Below are 19217 nucleotides of genomic sequence, written 5' to 3'. Positions count from 1 at the left end.
GCCTCTCCGTTTGTTTGAAGTTTAAAAATCTCTTTAACGCCCTTTTATCTTTAAAATCGGCGACGAAGAGTAGTTTGATGTCTCTGATATCGAAACGATGTAAAGATTCATTTTGACCTTCTTCGTCGCCGACTTTTTTGGATCTTTTCAGATGGTCATGACTCCATTCCATCAGTCATATCTCTAACATTGTCAGATTCAGACGTTGCACTAAGTGGAAGGTGAACTGAAGCTAAATTCAACATTTACAGTTATAGTGAGATAAAATGAATTGTCTTTTAAACTCAATTGCCTTCAATCATCTTAAGCAATGTTATACCAGGGTAATATAAGTTTCCTATTACTATTTAGTGACGGCAAACATACTGTACACTGTATCCCATACTTAGTGTTATAGTACTTAGTCACTCGAACATAAGTAGTTGGAAAAGTTCCATGCATGTTTGCTTAGGTAAGGAAAAGTTTGCTACTGCGCATCACATCAGACTGTCTGCCGACTTTAGCCACATGACGTCAACTCGGTTACGTCACCGTCACTTAAGCAGTGATCTCTCCCCACCGTTCACTTTGCTACGTTCTTGTTTATAATTAACTTACCATTATTATTTTCATTGTTTAACGTTGTACTCAATCATTACAATAAAATAAGGATATAACTCCTCTCTCCAGTTTAATCACAACATGGAAATTATTATTTTAATTGTCTGGTTAGCGAAGATCTATTATTATTGCATGTTTTATATTTTTATTACTTTAATTTAATCTCGATTTACATCTTGTGTCATGGCCACAGAAGTTGAAAAGCCATTTCATTTTTAGGGCGGTTTCACAGGTAGATGGAAATTGGGGGAAGGATGAAGAATTCCACCTTGATATGAGACCGATCTAAGAGTACTGGTTGTTAAGTCTTTCTCTCAACTATAGGTGTTACTTTCAAAAATTTCCCGATTTTTAACTATGTTCTTCAGAAGAACAGTTGCCTTAGAGAGAGTGTTCCCCTTAAACCCGAAGAAACCCATGTACAGATATTCAAGTCACTAGGACGTTTCTACCGAGGAGTTACGGCACAGACGGACGGACTACTATTTGACCCCAAACTGAACACAGTTTATCCTTAAACGTTTTCAGTTGTAGATACATTTTCAGAACATCTTTCAACTATGTAATAATAATAATATAATAATACACTTTATTTATCTCATAAACAGGATGTACAACAAATACATAGGATAAAAATCATTTACAATGTGTGACACATATTGAATCTAACAAAGAATGAACAATTTATGGTTAACAGAACACTATTCTATATCAAAATAGACAAATAAATTACGATTCCTCCAAGGCGAGCCCGTTCGGAAGATTCTCGCATCAAAATATAAGTCGTGTTGAACAGCAAAATTAAATCAAGTTAAAAACACATGTCAATTTTAGAATAAAGTAACCATGAAATAAAATTTGTAATAGTTTGATTAAGCTCCATCAAGTGAATAGCTTACGGTATTAATAACATAATCCACTTACAACAGAAAAAGAAGCGTGGTTCAGAGTCTAATATATAAAAATCAAGATGTACCGATTGTGTTAAATAGTAATTTTGGGGTAACTGGATTACCGGTGGAACGAGTAGGCCCAGAAGAATGATAAGGACTGGACAGTACAAAAAGCCTTCTGTCAGCGAGGCGCGCATCGCAGATGGGAGAGTTTGATAACGAAATTGAGAGGTGGGGTGAGGTAGACGTGCCGTACCTCCCGTCTCAGTTGATCTGTAGTAGTAGTAAACGGATTAAAGCCTTTGAAAGTGTTTAGAGTTGTTTCTTGCTAATCGTCATCGAACCTGCGGATGCTTTCAGCAATTTAATTCTCTAATACTGAAAAGAAGTAATTTTAATTCTCTAACACAGAAGATTTTTTATAATACAAATATTGTTGATATATAAAGTAAAGTAATGAAATTAGTAACAGAATAAAATTGAGTTTTGAAGATAAATTAAAGTGAAGAATTGCCAGATCAGATTAGAGCGTGAAAGTTTTGAATTTTGAAAATTGAATAAAAGACAAGCTGTGAGAACTTTGTACATTTTTTTGAGTGACGAATATATTACAAGTTTGAACTTAAAAGTAATCAAGAAGTTTTTATTTTAATTTTAAATCCACTGATTATTTTCAGAAGATTTTCGTTTCCTTTTTGAACCTTCACAAAACTTAAATTTCAAAGCTAACCCCTCATGTGCCAGTAAAACGGTACAAAGAGTGCAAGAAATACACTGAAATATTTTGCATTAAGAATACAAACAAACAGAAACAAACTAAATACAGTAATTACCAATATTGATACAGAACGCTAACAGAATATAAATATGATTTTAAAAAGGAAGAACATATGCATATAATAGAATGGTACATAAATGATTACTGTGCACAATTTTTAAACCTGTATATTAAACATTAAATTTTCAATATCATCAACTATAAACAACCGTATATAAGTTTGCACCTTCAAAAATGTATAACCCTTGCCATTATTTGAAATCTGGTGGTGAGATAATTCCTAGATATCGGTATAATATGTACAAAACCAAGACATTATAATTTAGATATTGTATAGAGATGCAATCCACGGCGTTCTCGAAGGATGAGTCAATGAGTTGGTGTTTTACGCTTTCATTCAACTCTAGTTTGGAATACACGCGATTTTTCCAATTATTTCTAATTTTTTTACCAAAAATCCCTTATATTGAGAACGCCATACCTGATAGTGTGAGAAATATGTTTACTTACTTACGGCTATAACACATACGGCTATACTTGGGCTGTGCAGCGTCATGCACCCTGGCATCTGTATATTTGCCCTGTTGCTTCAGTTCATAAGGTCAAATCAATCATTCACCCCTGAATGAATTAAACTGATAATTTAATCTTTCGACATTGAGAATGTTAAATCTAAGTAATCTATAAGAATGTGCAATACCTTGAGGTACCTATCTTTAAAAACTTTCGAACTGCAGTAAATACAAAATCAGAACTCGACCTTATACTTCCCCATTTTTGTCCGGAAAACATTTGTAAATGAAGTGATTTCGTAGCAGTTCCAAGTAATGTTTCGTTACCACATAAACTTTCATGCCTTCTGTAATCACTTGCACTTTCGCTTGGGCTATTAACTATAATTTTAAGTCCAATCAACACTTGGCATTGCTCATGTCACAAACTAAACCACATTTCACCCTCATTTACACTCATAATGCTCTTCACAATTATTATTCATTGCGCACCTGGTAAGATAATGAGAATAGCTCTTCACCTGGACTACACTATATTTATATACAGGGTTTTCATAAATGAATGGTGCAATTTTGAATGCTTATAAACAATTTGCTATGCAAGGTAGAAAAATATGGTTGGCACCTCTGAATTCTTCAGCTCAATTAGTTTTATTTGTCTAATGTTAAATGGTGTATTTTCAACAAGATGGTGCGCCACCCCATTATAAGGACTTTGTTCGTGATGCTTTGAATGACAAGTTTGGACAAAGATGGATAGGTCGAGGTGGCCCAATAGCATGGCCTCCTAGAAGCCCGGATTTGACTCCATGCGATTTTTTTTTGTGGGGATACGTGAAAAACATTGTTTATTCTCAGAAGATCCGTGATTTAGCTCATTTAAAGGAAAGGATTTATGAGGCAGTATCATCGGTTACAAGAGACATGCTGCACAGTGTATGGGCCGAGATCGACCATAGATTAGATGTCTGCAGAGCTATCGGTGGTGGACACATTGAAATGTACTAAATGTATCAGTATAAATTTTTTTTAACGAGGATTCTAATGAAATAAATATTTTTAATGTACTTCGTACGGTTCTCTTTTTATTTTATGTTTAAATTGTACCATTCATTTATGAAAACCCTGTATTTTGTAGTCTGGGTGTCTCTGATGTCGAAACGATGTAAAGAGTACGTTTGAGCTTCGTTGCCGACATTTTTGGATCTTCTCAAACGAACATGACTCCAGTTCCAGGAATAATGTCCGTGACAGCGTCAGATTCTAGACGCTGCACTAAAAGGAGGGTGAAACCTCAACATTAGGAGCTAACCTCAACATTAACATTATTACTCATCATGTGCACATAAAGTTGAACGTTTAAGTTAAACTTTTTAGCATGGATTAGTTTGGCACACTTACTTGTTCTTTGCATCTGTTAAAAATTTAATTTAATCCTAAAACAGCATTATCACCTTTTTCTACTTTTCGATGTTAGAGACTTACTGCGTTGAATAATTGAACATCATCAAGTATTGTTATTCCGGTTTAAGGTTTTAAGCGTACAAAAACCCCATTTCTAAAGTATTTTTAAAGCAGGTATTTTTCAACTTATACGTTTATTTTGGGTTAATTAATTTTTAATTTCCGTGGGATACAGTTTTTAAATAAGCGAAACCCGTTATTTATCTAGGAAGTAACTCACTATCCCATACTTATTCTAACCATTAATTATAATCACTTATAATTATAATCTTTTTCTGCTTTTATCTACAATTCTAACCAAAAAAATGAATATTACTATAAATTAAAAACTTTAATATGCAATATAATATTAAAGCACACCCTATGCCTAAACGATCTTTTTATAATGAATTGACACTTTTCTAATTGTTTCAACAATTTAAACTATTAATTTAACTTCATATTGTAATAAATAAAAATACATTTCATTTAATACCACAACATTGATGTTTTATATATATATATATATATATATATATATATATATATATATATATATATTGTCAAGACAGGTTTCCATTTTTTATTTTATTTGCTCGGAGAAAAACAATGCTATAGCACTAAATACAATTTTCAGGCATAACCCAGATTGGTCCTGTAATAGTATATGAACTGCTTGTTTCATTCAAAATATATAGGTTGCTATATTCAAACCTTTTGGACACATAATATACATTTATATCCATACAAGTAACTAGTTTAATGTAGCGTATTACAGAAAAACCAGTAATGTGTCGTTGTTAATTGTCTGAAACACACATCGCTGTGTGTCTGTTATGTGTCTCTCCGCCAACGCGACGGAGGTATGTTAATTATTTATAAATAGTTTATTGTGTATTTTATTTGTATCGTTTGAATTTTTAGAAGTCAAAAGCTTTTTACTTATATTCTAGGTAAATGTTTAATATTGGTGTTATGTCATCTAAACAGGTAACACAGGTGATTGGTAACACAGGTGATTGGCGGAGTTTGGAGTACGTCACCTCTTGTATTTAAATTCGTCCTATTAATTTCGGAGCCTCAGAAGTTAATAAAATATAAAAATTAATTTTTGTCGCAGCTTAAGTTTAGTTGGTAGTTTTTTGGTGTAATAATGGTGTTCAGTAGTGAAAAGATTGACCATACGGTACTGTAAATTATCTGTGGCGTTGAAATAGTCCAAATTTGTTCCGAAGTGTTACAATGAAACCAAATTTCTTTATTTTCCAACTGCAGTATATCTTCAGTTCCGATAAATAAATCATACAGGAAGAAATTCAGTGTGTAAAGTTTGACACTTATTGTAAATTCAATAACAAATTAAATTAAAAATCAATTCCAAGACAACTTAATCTAAACAGAATTTCCTATGTGAATACCTGCAAGTCTATTTTGGTTATAATTAATTTTTATACACTCTCAGTTTATTGAAATAAAGCATGAAGTTTTTGTCAAAGCTTTGATTGAATGCAGGTCAAGTGGCTTCTTCAGCCAACACCTCATAATTATTATTCTTTCATGGTATGACAATTTAATAATACTGAACAAATATAATTTATTAATATCATTAGTTAAAATTTAACCTAAAACAGGTTTTCTTAACTAGAATGTGTAAATAAATGTATATATTAAATATTAAATATAAAATATGGATATTTATATCAATTATGAATGTAATAACTAAAATATACACTCATACAATATTCGCACAATATCTTAGCGTAAAGAATATTTGTACAGGAAATTTAAAATTATGTAATTTCTGAACTACTTGTTAAGTTCTATTAAATTTGCAACAAAAATATACCAAGAAAGTATCTCACCGTAACTTAATGTAGTAACATTTACTGATCTTTGATCTTTCCATAACGGGCACAGTAGTGCTATTTCTTGTTACGTTCGTTCTTATTTAAAAATAGGAGAGTTGTCTTTCAATTACCATGTATGTACTTTGAAACAGCTCAATCAATAGAAGTATGGAAATATCTCCTTTTTTATAAAATTATTTATTTTAAAATTAGGCAGAAAGTTGACAAGTTACTACAATGTCAAACGTCACGTTTGGACTAGGTGAACATGATGTGGGCGAAGTTCATTTTAATTGTCTGCATAGATAGTTAACTCTTGTTATTTCTCGATGCTTCTTGTCTGAATAATCAAAAAGTAGGTAGTTTTTAAAGACAATTGGCTGAGCGTTAGCGAAGCTTGTAACTCAACGCGGTATCTCTAGTTCGAGGTGAGTTGTGTGCTTAACATTATGCATCAATCTTCAATTTAATATAGGCAATATCGAATTTAATTATGATGTCCCTCTGGGAAATCTGATTTTCGGTTAGCAAAGCCTCTTTAAGGGAAATATCGAGAATCAATTAAGTTGTTGTGTTTAAATTTTGCAAGAAATTCCAGTGAGATCCGTTACACGTCTATATATTTCAGCTTGATAAACACAATACTACCTTCAAAGTCCAAATAATATGAGACGAAGTTTGTATAAATGGGAAACTTTTATAAATTACTTTTAATGGTCTTCCTGCGCATATTGATTTGTTCAGCATGTCCGACACATCATTCAAGAGGGTGGTCACGAAATATCTCTCTGGCCACATGTGAAACTCTGACACTGAACGTTATATTTTGCTCGCTGCATTTTTGTTTTTTTTAACACTTTTGTTTATATTTAATGGCATCAAACCCTGCATGTATTGTCGCATATTTTATATTTCGCTAAATAGAAATGGTTTCGAGTGAATGTTATATATTGCTTGCTATTTTCTTAACACTTTTGTTCATATATTGTAATGGCATCAAAATCTGCATGTATTGTAGCATGTTTTCTATTTTGCTAAACTGAATTGGTTTCTTGAGATGTTTTTATATATCAATGAGCATAGGCTACGCTAAACTTTATTTTTTCTTTCGTATTGTATTTGCTCATATGTATAGGTATTTCTTAGTAGTATAGTAAGTAACTCTATAATTTATACGCTACTTTAATTAAGTTTTTTTACGGATCCACCTGCATGTTGCACTTGTTTATGAACTACATATATTGCTGTTGTAATTGTTCTTTTTATTCACGATGTTGATGTTATTTGGCACTTGTTTTGCTTTTGTTTGCTGTAGCATTTATGCATTTAAACTATTTATGTAGGTTGTTTTTATCAAGCCTCTTGTATTTTCATAATACCTATATCAAATGTAAAATGGTGTATACCGTATGTAAATAAATAAATTGTATAGACGAGTGGATAAGTGTTTAAGGGATGAGTAAAGAGTTAATGGAATACAATTTGTTATTTGCTAAAAGATGTTGTGGAAAGATAGTTGAGATCGATTTAATGGAGATAAATAGAGTGCATCAATAAGAAGGCAGTCTATGTGATTACCAATCTGTAAAAGATAAATAAATACACAATGGAAGCTAGAGTGAAGCCTCCAAGTAAACTATGAAGAAGAATTGTGAAATAGACACTGATCTAGAAAATTTGAGAAAGCGATTTACTTGTGAGGCATAGGAGGTCTCACAAGTTGACGTTTTTAATGGTAATTTGTATGTATGTCTGTAAAGTATTGTAAGCAAAGAGAAGAGAAGTTGAGCTCATTGTAACGCCACGCTATCCATACTCGTATATCAATATTTGACCAATCTAGTCAGCCACACAACTGACGAGCAGTACTATATATCCGTCAATCTGTCGTTCATGTCTCAACATTTGTTTTTCAACAGTACAGTTTGAATTCACATTTCACGCTTTTACTAGTTCCATATAAAAATGCTATGGAAGTTTGACAATATCTTTTCGATATACTTTTTTGTGATATAAAAATTGTTTCTGGGATCCTCACTTTTAAGATTACTTAATATAAACTACTACAATACATTTCAAATGCTGGAATTTTCAGTTAACTTATTTAAAAGAGTTTTTTTCTAAAATTGGGGTCCCTAAAATATTATAAACACAAAGCGCTGAAGAGTAGGTAACAATGTGTTTATGTTTATAGCCAATTGGATGTAAAATTGGAGAATTTCAAAGTTGGCTGACTCACGCTAATCTCCAAACTTTTTTTAGTAATTATTTATAATCATTTATATTTGTATTGGTACAACTGAACATTTTTTTATGTTTTCTGTGCAATTTTGATTCACTAGCATATTAAAATGTATAAAGTAGTGCGGCATAATTTGATCAATTAATTTTGAACTTAAGAGAAAATAATTAGTCTTTACAGTGGTCTCTGGTGGCCCATTCTCATGGATCCTCCATTCTTGAACATCCCTAACAACCATATAAAGCCCTAATAATCAGAAAACTGGGAAGGTTCTTCTGAAAGGATTGGAACATTTGAGAAAATTTGATTTGAAAATAATGGCCAAAATAAAATAGAGATTTTTAAAGGTGACAGTTTAAATTGATCAATTGATAGTAATTTTTTATTAAGTGTTACATAAGTATGATTTATTTATAATAATATATTATGTTTTTTAATTTGAATTACAAAAAACTACAGAGTTATGCATTAATAGGCTGAGTAGAGTGAGGAAACAACCATGTTAAAGTTTTTGGTCTCACAGAATCCCCACAATATTAACCCTACCTTACCTTTTATTAAAATATACAACATCCCAGACCAAGCGTTTCCTACGAGGCAAATGTAAACACACCTCAGGACAAATATTGCTTAATTGGGGGTTGCTCTTTAAAAATTTGAGAAAAATAATCTATTTCTGCTCTTTGTTCTATATGGAAGCCCAAAATCTTATCTTTAAATTTATGTATTGTATAAGTGTGGAAAAGTAGCTATTGTTCGTAGTTGATTAGGTCTCTTTTGCTTTTACAGAAAGTTTGGTTTTGTTACAAATAAGTACCTTTTATTCGGGAACGGGTTAAGATATCGTATCACTCTTTTTTTTAATTTCTAGTGAAAACTTCTGTAGTCTGAAAACAATTTTCCCTGTATAAAAAACAGGGTTTTGTAAAGCAGTATATAAAAATTGTTAGACAATAAAATAATTTTACCTTCAGAAGGTACAATAAATCCTAAATCGTCTAAAGATATTGTTAATTAAAACTGTTCTTAAAGACCAAACAAAAATTAATTATGAAAGAGTTCAACATGGTTTTTTAAAAAAAGTTACATAAGTTTTACATGATCGAGATATGTAAAAGTGGCCCCGATGTAATTTGCAAAGATGACCAATATGATATTACCTTTGAGACAGAATCTAAATAAATACTAATAATTTTATTTCATATATACAATTTAACTATACAAAAATTAATTACAATTGAATGAATGTTTGTCCGTATGTCCTATATAGACTCAATCGACCAATTTGACCAATCATTATGAAAATTTGTATGTATATGTATTTTTCAACAAAGAAGGTTTATATGCTATGCCCATTTATGTAACTCACCAGGCGGCGCTGTAAAATATAAAAGTTCTAAAAGCGCCTGAACATTATAAACTGCAATTACGATACAGTTACGTATATTAAATATCGAAACACTATTTGAAGGCGCTAAGTTTTCATGTATATTTGTCTTTAAAATAAATTTATGGTTGACTTGAGTGTTAGACCACCTTATAATAAAGTAAATGTATGTGTAACAGCTATAAACATACACTTTTGAAAGATTTTTTGAACGTGTCAACAAGGTAAACTCTACATCGGCGTTTGAAATATAATTCACTTGAACCAGAACTGCTCATACACGGGCAAACCTTACGAAAAGCGTGTTAAAGCCACGGGAAACAGCTAGTAAATCTATAAAATTACCTCTTTTACTTTTTATCATAGGTGAATTAAAATGAATTAAGACAAATGCGCTCACGAGTGGCTATGAAAGGAAACGTAATGTGTTGCTCGTGGCTGTAATCTGTGACCATCATCTGGACAAACAACTGACTACAGTGCAGCCAACTGTGTAGCGTCGGCTTCTGCCAACTTTGCAACATTAATATTTTTGCCGTACAAAAATATGAGCATCTGTGTTTATTTCAAAGAATTCTTTAGTTATGAATTTAATTTCCATTCAAAATATTTGCAAATTTAATTTACAATTGTTAGGATTTATAAAACATCACATATTTTGTAAAGTAAACCAAGTTACATCTCTCAATAATTTCTATAAAGGTGAAGGCTGCAGTGAGTTTTTCCCCCAAAACATGGTATTTATTTCTTTATTCTTTCATCGTCTACCGCCAGTTTACAATAGTGCATTAAATTAAAACCAATACAAATACAAAATTAGAAGTAACAAAATTTTTAACATCGCAATACAAGTATATACATTATTACTTATTTATAATGCACTGTACTTATAATACTTTATACAAATATTGATTAACATTAAATAAATTAAAACTAATCTTTAGAAAAAAATTATAGTTGAATCTAAATTATAGTTTAGGTTTACAATGTTAAACATTATACAGTTTTACGCCCCTATTTGTGAGCATAGCGTTATGGGAGGTGTTTGATTTAGAAAACCCAATTAGTACGCATGTAAATGCTTTTTAGGTTTTTTAGTCTACATTTTTTAAGAATTTCAACGATGAAGTAGAAAAGGTTTGAAACTTTTCTTCTGAAACAATAACAAACCTAAAAATGTTAAAAAGCGTTTGGATACGTATTAAGTACATCTTCTATTATTCTACGACTAAAAATGAAGTCGTAAATTGCTCTTATGAGGCTGCAACAAGAGGGCCGGCTACTACAATCAGTAATTAGTTTTAGTAACAATCAGTAACGAGTTTTAGTAACAATCGTTAACTGTTTTAGTAACAATCAGAAACTAGTTTTAGTAACAATCGGTAACTAGTTTTAGTAACAATCGGTAACTAGTTTTAGTAACAATCGGTAAATAGTTTTAGTAACAATCAGTAACTAGTTTTAGTAACAATTGGTAACTAGTTTTAGTAACAATCAGTAACTAGTTTTAGCACCAATCAGAAACTAGTATTAGTAACAATCGGTAACTAGTTTTAGTAACAATCGGTAACTAGTTTTAGTAACAGTCAGTAACTAGTTTTAGTAACAATTGGTAACTAGTTTTAGTAACAATCAGTAACTAGTTTTAGTAACAATCCCCGGAATTTCAACGATGAAGTAGAAAAGGTTTGAAACTTTTCTTCTAAAACAATAACAAACCTAAAAATGTTCAAAAAGCGTTTGGATACGTATTAAGTACATCTTCTATTATTCTACGGCTAAAAATGAAGTCGTAAATTGCTCTTATGAGGCTGCAACAAGAGGGCCGGCTCTTAACAGTTTGATGCAACTTTTCAATACTTTGACTACCTTTTCACTTTTGGTTCTTTATTAGACTAAAAAGGGTTCAAGAGTCGTAATACTAAAATAAAACTCTCTTGAAACTCTCATGAAACTGATCATATTATCTATTGACATTCCATACAGTGGGTGCGAATGTTACAACAGTTTATCAGTAACTAGTTTTAGCACCAATCAGAAACTAGTTTTAGTAACAATCAGTAACTATTTAAGTAACAATCGGTAAGTAGATTTAGTCACAATCAGAAACTAGTTTTTATAACAATCGGTAACTATTTTTAGAAACAATCAGTAACTATTTTAGTAACAATCGGTAACTAGATTTAGTAACAATCGGTAACTAGTTTTAGTAACAATCAGTAACTATTTTAGTAACAATCGGTAACTGGTTTTAGTAACAATCGGTAACTAGTTTTAGTAACAATCGGTAACTAGTTTTAGTAACAATCAGTAACTTGTTTTAGTAACAATCATTAACTATTTTAGTAACAATCGGTAACTAGTTTTAGTAACAATCAGTAACTAGTTTTAGTAACAATCGGTAACTAGTTTTAGTAATAGTAAACAGGCACTCACCACTAGTTGAGCTTGTTCGGAGACAATCCACTGCCACACTCGGATCCACACCTGACAAAATATATTTGTCAATTAATCTCAGAGCGTAAAATTGTACACAAATATTACATCCCGACACGGGGTAACAAAGGTAAATTGGATTCTGTGGCCTCGCTGCGGCAGACGCGGCTTCCCCTGTGAAAATATTTCCTCTGTCACCTAAACGATAATTTAATTAATATCGCCTCTTATCTAAACAAACAGAAACACACATTAATAAAGTGGTGCAAAATGTGTCGACTGTAAAAGCTGTATAAAGCGAGCTGTAATAGGCAAATTACATTAGTGGACACAGAAATGGTTAAATTTTCTCTGATTACTGAGCGTTAACGAAGCCTATGTCTGTCCGTCTGTATGATATCTTAAGAACGAACTGACCTACAGACATGAAATTTTGCATGAGCATCATTTCTTTATATGCAACATTGAGTTCTATAATGGTCCATGTCACATCATATAATGTAGCTGAGCGATAGTGAATATTTTTGGATGGGTCTTAAGTATCCATGTAGCAAATATAGACATTTTGACATTTGACATAGTAACATATACCTACAGGCGCGAACCCATTGGGGGGCTAAAGAAGCTGTAGCCCCCCTCAAGAAAAAATGTTTTACTCATACTGAATATTGTGCACAGCAGAGCGCTTCTTTTCTATCAAGACATACTTCTACACGATGTCTGAGAGTAGGCTAAATGGCTTAGCCAATCTCAATATCCACAGGGAAATTCCAGTTGACACAGGCAGTGTATTATCCATACTGACGTAGACCCAAAGAAGATTCAATTTTGTTTTGTAAGACAACTGATGTAAAACGATTTTGTCAAAATAAAACCTAAAATATTATTTAATCTGCTGGGTTTTATCATTTATTCCTATAGTCCCTACTCAAAACTTGCATTCAAAGAGCTAAAATAAAGTTAAATTAATGCCTTAAAATGCCGGTTTTTCTGAGGAATTTTTAAAACGTTTTCCATTAGCTGGCCCAGAGAACCCCGGTCAGCCCCCCCCCCCCCACCATAATTATTTCCTGAGTACGCCACGGTATATCTATGTACTTAAAATATTGTTTGCAGCCCCAGCGAAGCCTCCTTGATTCTCAATATACTCATCGGCCATTCTTGCAGATATGTTTTCGTCATTTTCTCTACCTCCCAAAAATACACCTGATGCCGTCATTCCTCCGAGATGAAGACTAGTATTTTATGACTCCCAGTGCAATATCCACCCAGCACGTGTTAGACGATATTGTTTGTGAATGATGAAAACATGTTCTTAGTTTACAAACAATGGTGGAGTGAATTGATGTGAGATACCCCCGATTCCTGTTGGTCTATGTTTAGATCAATTAGCGAGTCGGGCCGGGAGATGGACCGATCCAATTATAAACCCGACGGCTATGTTGGTGTCTTCGGTGTTGCCACCACAATTGAGCACGTGTTATTGTCGAGTGAAGTGCGTTTCGTGGCGGGAAATACACCGAAAACAAGTTGCTGGCTTGCTAGTAATCTGTTTAAAGTAACTATTAGTTGCAAAATTATATAATATTTGTTGCTAAGCCAAGGGTTGTCTATTCATCTAGTGTTGAGAGTGATGCTCCGCCCACAGAGCGGTGAGCCTTTGGATTTGTGACCAACAGGGGACAGTTCATGGACCTTCTTGAGTTCACTCTTAGCCATTCGCGCCTTGCTGCGTGTTCATTGCGCTACTGTAGTCCACTTGATGACGGCAGTGGTGGGCGGTGCTTCACTCTCAACACTCGATGAACGAGTAAAAGGGGGCAAAATGTTCATAAGTATTAAGCAACTTGAAGGAATCATTGAATGCTATAATGAGGCTTTGCATAATTTGTTTAGCACAATATTTGACCCATCCTAATTTTCAAGGTATCTCTAAAAATATAAGTTGTGGATTCAGCTTTTCACTAAACAATGGTTGAGATTAAGGCAACAAGATTTTGCCTGCTTTTGTAGCTCAGTGTCAAACAGAGAAATAAATAGCTTGGGAACGAGACCCCATTATAGGTTGTATAACACAACTGTGTTTTCGTGAGGTATTTCCATGCACTTCTACAGAAAAAATTCCTAACTAAATGACAATTTCACATGTAAATGATGGTTATGTCAGCATGAAACGACAGAACGAAGGGACCGAAAATGGTGTTGGCTTAAATGATTTATTGACTTGGGTGATTTGGTATTGGCTTTTACTTTACACTACGCCATTTACAAGAGTCAAACATGCTACTGTCCTAACCAAATATTTACAGCCATTTTGAATCGTTTACTTTTTCACTCTAGTTTTAAGCTGGCATGAAACATTTATTTTTACTTTATATAGCAGTTAGTAAAAGGGTAGAAACTCCGTATACTTACGATACAAGATAACTGTTGTAGTCACCATGAATACCAATGCCTTGGGTAATAGGTAACTGAATATAATATACTTGAATGCTAGGTACTTGAATATCAAGCATTAGATTAACAATACATTGGATACGATATACTTGGATGTTAGGTACTTGAATATGAGGCACTACACAAACAATACATTGGATACGATATACTTGGATGTTAGGTACTTGAATATCAAGCATTTAGATTAACAATACATTGGATACGATATACTTGGATGTTAGGTACTTGAATATCAGGCACTACACTAACAATACATTGGATACGATATACTTGGATGTTAGGTACTTGAATATCAAGCATTTAGATTAACAATACATTGGATACGATATACTTGGATGTTAGGTACTTGAATATGAGGCACTACACAAACAATACATTGGATACGATATACTTGGATGTTAGGTACTTGAATATCAGGCACTACACTAACAATCCATTGGATACGATATACTTGGATGTTAGGTACTTGAATATCAGGCACTACACTAACAATACATTGGATACGATATACTTGGATGTTAGGTACTTGAATATCAAGCATTTAGATTAACAATACATTGGATACGATATACTTGGATGTTAGGTACTTGAATATGAGGCACTACACAAACAATACATTGGATACGATATACTTGGATGTTAGGTACTTGAATATCAGGCACTACACTAACAATCCATTGGATACGATATACTTGGATGTTAGGTACTTTAATGTCAAGCATTAGACTAACAGTACATTGTATGACCTTTTCTTCGGTAAACGGTACTTAAATATTGTATTCGGAGTGCATATTCTTGGATAGCAGGAATTTAAATATCAAATACATCAAACGCGTTTTCTTGGTTAACAAGTATTAGATGTCAGATACTTGAGGTGCAAGATATTTAAATAATAGGTATTGCATATTGGTGATTATCAGAAACTGTCATGGATAACAGATTATTAAAATCAAACAGGTACATAAATGCATTTCAATGAGTGATTTATACAGAAACCTTAACAGAACTTTGAAATTCATTTCCTTGATCTTTAAGTGTTTTACTTTTTATTTGGGGAGGGTCTTATGTTACTAATTTAGAGCCTATTATTAATATTCAAATAGCTTTGGTAAGAATTATAAGTAGAAGTGGCAGACTCGCTGCTTCTTATCCATTATGCAAAACCGTCATGAAAATGCAAAAGCGACTAAACCTCTTTGAAAAACTGAAACAGTGTTTATTACAGGCCCAACAGAGCAATCATTTTATAATATGACCGTCGTGCGTAGACTTGATATAAAGATTCTAGAGACTAGAGGCATAGGTTCCTCCAAAAATAAGAAAAAGATATAAATTAAAGGTAAAAATAAAGTGTAGTATTTTTCCATTAGTAATAAAAGTCACCATGACGGCAAGAGAAAATCGTAAAAAATACAAATTTGTAAAATTCGATGAAATTTTAATCAGGTAACATTGAAACACATGTGATGAAGTAAATTTTTGGGTTGGTTATCACGATTTCTTTACGTTCTGTCGGACCTTTCAAAACTCTGCTGTATTGATTTATATCAACTTTTATCACGTGACATTGTGATTAAGAAATTCTATTGTATTGATTTATAGCTATCGTTACTTTATGGGTTGTTTGATTTAAAATATTATGAACACCAAGTACAATCATCTTGCGAATTGATTATTTTAAAATTAAAATTGAATATTGAATTTTTATATGTACAATCACCTTGCGAGTTTATTATTTTTAAATTCCAATTGATTATTGAAGTTTTATGGGTACAATCACATTGCGAGTTGATTATATTAATTTACAATTGATTATTGAAGTTTTATAGGTACAATCACCTTGCGAGTTTATTATTTTTAAAATACAATTGATTATTGAAGTTTTATAGTTACAATCACCTTGCGAGTTTATTATTTTTAAATTACAATTGATTATTGAAGTTTTATAGGTACAATCACTTTTGAGTTGATTATTTTAAAATTACAATTGATTACTGAAGTTTTATAAGTACGATCGCTTTGTGAGTTGATTTTCTAAAATTACAGCTGATTCTCGAAGTTCTCTAGGAACTATTGTATAATTACAACTGATTCTCGTAGTGCTCTAAGCCATTCATCTTGCGAGCATGGTTACTTTAAAATTAGAATTGACTTTCGTAGTGCATTACTCATACATGCGTAACTTCATGAACAATCAGTAATAAAAACATATTATAGACTACATAACTCTGTAGGCTAATAATAAATATTTTTGAAATAAATAACAACTTTTGTGAAGCAATACTAAGTTATATCTGTAACGAATTGTGTTCCTCTAAATATTTTATTGGAATCTTTATAGCCTCATAAAGAATAATTTATATTTGCAAAAAGTTGGCTTTGAAACAGTGGTTGGCAACACTGACAGAATAGGCTCGCGGCTGTTGGTAAGATTGGGAAAAGATTCGCATCCGCGGGCTCGTTATCAGAGGAGAATAAAAGGAAAATCTGGGTCAAGAGAGATCTTGAGGCAATTCCCAGTGTAACTTCCCCCTTCCCACATATTAGCAGACTTCCAGTCAGTGGGTATTTCTTTTCTTTACGTCCGCGAAAATTGTGGTAGATCCAAATTTAGTTCTTCCAACGTACAGCGTGTTTATCAACCTTATTATTTTATTTCAGTGAATCCTTCTTAAAAATATTTATTTTAAAGCACAGGTAATCTATTAGTCTTCCACTAGTGTTTGAAATATTCTGGCTATAACTATGCGAACACAAGTAAAAGTGGCACTGTCAATAAAGTAATTAAATAAATACACAGATATTTAACTACAAATAATTCTACAAACGTTAATAAAGCAGTATGTGACACTCTTCCTTTATCGCTGTCTATTTTTCTGTGCGCCCAATGTATCACTTGATCACTTGAGCTTTAACTTTCACAATCAAAACTGCCATGCCACGCTAATGCGTCATTTCTGTGTTAAGACTGGTGTATGAAAATTTCAATGGTAAATTAAAGTTTGTCAATTTAAAAATACATTAAATAAAACCATTGATAACCAACCATTAAAAACAATTATTTCCATGACTTTATTACAGTAACTGGTAACTTAACAGAAGTAAATACCAGGAAGGTCCCTGTTCTAACAATCTCGAGGATATTCCAATTGCTGTGAAACTTACTATGCACATGTAACATCTAAATCTCTGTTCCCGATTTATTTATTTCTTGTATTTTACAAAGTAACATGTTTAATTCAAAATGTTATTTTGAAGAATAGTTTTAGAAAAAAAATCAAAATTTTCTCATAACATGCTTTTGATTATTTACCATCGCTACCACACGGTGGCAATAAGGCGAATGCCCTTTCAAACCTTTGATTAAAATTTGATTTGAATTGTTGGTTACATTGCCATAAAGCATCATAGAGGCCAAAGGCATATTGTGATTTTAGTGATATTATTCATTATTTAACTACAGTTTTTTTTTATCTCTTCATTCCATTTTTAGTTCAGTTATAGTACATTTATATGTATAGTTTTTAATGCATCTCATTAAATTTTGAATCCAAAAATTATGATGTGGTGGTTAAAACAGCAATGTTTTTAAAACAAATGTTGCAGGTTTGATTAATTTTTATCACGTTTAACCCAATAGATACTTGAGGAAATCTATAAGCTTGGTCCTAGATTATAATTAGGTTGCAAGATTGGAGTACTCTATATCAAGTACAGCGCTAACTTCTTTATAAACTTCGTAATTTGCTACCATATTGAAAATCCTGCGATCCACTGTTTAGTAATGGCTACTTGGCATTCTTCGTAAAGATTCCATGCTGATGATTAGTAATAGAAGAGCTTGAACTCCTCTGGATTTAGAGCATGATTGTGGGATTCCACTAGACCGCCTTTTTCACAACAATGTTTCCTCTATAATCGAGAGTGGAGGTTAGGCGAGCAGAACAATCTCCATGGAATTTGCACCTCCAGTATTTGCTTGCAGCCGATGATGAATATTGGATATAAATATACCCATTGTAACACAAATATTTAGTGTTTCCTTTAATTACAAGTTTGAGCCATAATACAAAACTATGTAAAACCAGATCGAAATTTGTATACAACAAATATTTATCTGAGGTTTCTATGGTAACATTTTTTTACGATCGGTACTTCATCATTTTGGCAATTATTAGTTTTGGCATTTCATAATTTTGGCATTTTTATGATTGGCACTTTTGTACCCTAATCGTTTTTATTTGTCTATCCACAGTTTAGGGCTGTATACTACGGACAATAAAAGGTATAACAAGCTGCAGTGAGAACTGTGTTGGTGGTATTTCCAACCACTTCCATGAGTGACGTGACACAGGGTCGCTTGTTGGGTTATATACTACGGACAATAAAAGGTATAACAAGCTGCAGTGAGAACTGTGTTGGTGGTATTTCCAACCACTTCCATGAGTAACGTGACACAGGGTCGCTTGTTGGGTTATATACTACGGACAATAAAAGGTATAACAAGCTGCAGTGAGAACTGTGTTGGTGGTATTTCCAACCACTTCCATGAGTGACGTGACACAGGGTCGCTTGTTGGGTTATATACTACGGACAATAAAAGGTATAACAAGCTGCAGTGA

The 19217-nt window shown here is 32.5% G+C and overlaps 1 long non-coding RNA gene across 1 annotated transcript in view; it reads right to left on the bottom strand.

Moving 5' to 3' along the window:
• LOC124367165 overlaps window positions 1–19217 on the bottom strand; it is an 81365-nt gene that overhangs the window by 48860 nt on the left and 13288 nt on the right. The window contains exon 2 of the long non-coding RNA XR_006922878.1: window positions 12139–12189. This is a non-coding gene — a long non-coding RNA (uncharacterized LOC124367165). The remainder of the gene's footprint in view (window positions 1–12138; window positions 12190–19217) is intronic.

Source organism: Homalodisca vitripennis, chromosome 8 (genome assembly GCF_021130785.1).
Source record: "Homalodisca vitripennis isolate AUS2020 chromosome 8, UT_GWSS_2.1, whole genome shotgun sequence".
In the NCBI taxonomy this organism is placed as follows: Eukaryota; Metazoa; Arthropoda; class Insecta; order Hemiptera; family Cicadellidae; genus Homalodisca; species Homalodisca vitripennis.
The sequence above is the reverse complement of the archived record's forward strand: the minus strand, read 5'-3'. Positions and strand labels throughout refer to the sequence as shown.